Below are 1,605 nucleotides of genomic sequence, written 5' to 3'. Positions count from 1 at the left end.
GGGGTTGAAGTAGTCGTTCTCGTCGTGATCCTATCACCGGAGATCCTAGCGCCGCACGGACGGCACCTCCGCGTTCAACACACGTACGGTCAGCGTAACGTCTCCTTCGTCTTGATCCAGCAAGGGGGAAGGAGAGATTGATGATGATGGCTCCAGCAGCAGCACAACGGCGTGGTGGTGATGGAACAGTAGCACTCCGGCAGGGCTTCGCCAAGCACGTGACGGAGGAGGAAGAGGTGTAGCAGGGGGAGGGGCGCCAGGACTTCAGGGTGCGGCTGCCCGCCTCCCCCCTCTCTTTATATAGGCCCCCAAGGGGGCGCCGGCCCTGGGAGATCCAATCTCCCAAGGGAGGGGCGGCGAAGGGGGGTGGAGTACCCCCCAAGGCAAGTGGGGCGCCCCCCCCCCACCCTAGGGTTTCAACCCTAGGCGCAGGGGGTGGGCTTAGGGGGGCGCACCAGCCCACTAAGGGCTGGTTCCCCTCCCCACTTTGGCCCTTGGGGCCCTCCGGGATGGGTGGCCCCACCCGGTGGACCCCCAGGACCCTTCCGGTGGTCCTGGTACAATACCGGGTGACCCCGAAACTTTCCCGATGGCCGAAATACCACTTCCTATATAGTTTTCTTTACCTTCGGACCATTCCGGAACTCCTCGTGACGTCCGGGATCTCATCCGGGACTCCGAACAACATTCGGTATGCTGCATACTCATATTCATACAACCCTAGCGTCACCGAACCTTAAGTGTGTAGACCCTACGGGTTCGGGAGACACGTAGACATGACCGAGACGGCTCTCGGGCAATAACCAACAGCGGGATCTGGATACCCATGTTGGTTCCCACATGCTCCTCGATGATCTCATCGGATGAACCACGATGTCGAGGATTCGAACAACCCCGTATACAATTCCCTTTGTCAACCGGTACATTACTTGCCCGAGACTCGATCGTCGGTATCCCAATACCTCGTTCAGTCCCGTTACCAGCAAGTCACTTTACTCGTACCGTAATGCATGATCCCGTGACCAAACACTTGGTCACTTTGAGCTCATTATGATGATGCATTATTGAGTGGGCCCAGAGATACCTCTCCGTCATACGGAGTGACAAATCCCAGTCTCGATCCGTGTCAACCCAACAGACACTTTCGGAGATACCTGTAGTGCACCTTTATAGTCACCCAGTTACGTTGTGACGTTTGGTACACCCAAAGCACTCTTACGGTATCCGGGAGTTACACGATCTCATGGTCTAAGGAAGAGATACTTGACATTGAAAAAGCTCTAGCAAAACGAACTACACGATCTTGTGCTATGCTTAGGATTGGGTCTTGTCCATCACATCATTCTCCTAATGATGTGATCCCGTTGTCAATGACATCTAATGTCCATAGTCAGGAAACCATGAGTATCTGTTGACCAACGAGCTAGTCAACTAGAGGCTCACTAGGGACATGTTATGGTCTATGTATTCACACGTGTATTACGATTTCCGGACAATACAGTTATAGCATGAATAAAAGACAATTATCATGAATAAGGAAATATAATAATAACCCTTTTATTATTGCCTCTAGGGCATATTTCCAACAGTCTCCCACTTGCACTA

Source organism: Triticum aestivum, chromosome 1B (genome assembly GCF_018294505.1).
Source record: "Triticum aestivum cultivar Chinese Spring chromosome 1B, IWGSC CS RefSeq v2.1, whole genome shotgun sequence".
Classification (NCBI taxonomy): domain Eukaryota; kingdom Viridiplantae; phylum Streptophyta; class Magnoliopsida; order Poales; family Poaceae; genus Triticum; species Triticum aestivum.
Note: the sequence above shows the minus strand (reverse complement) of the source record.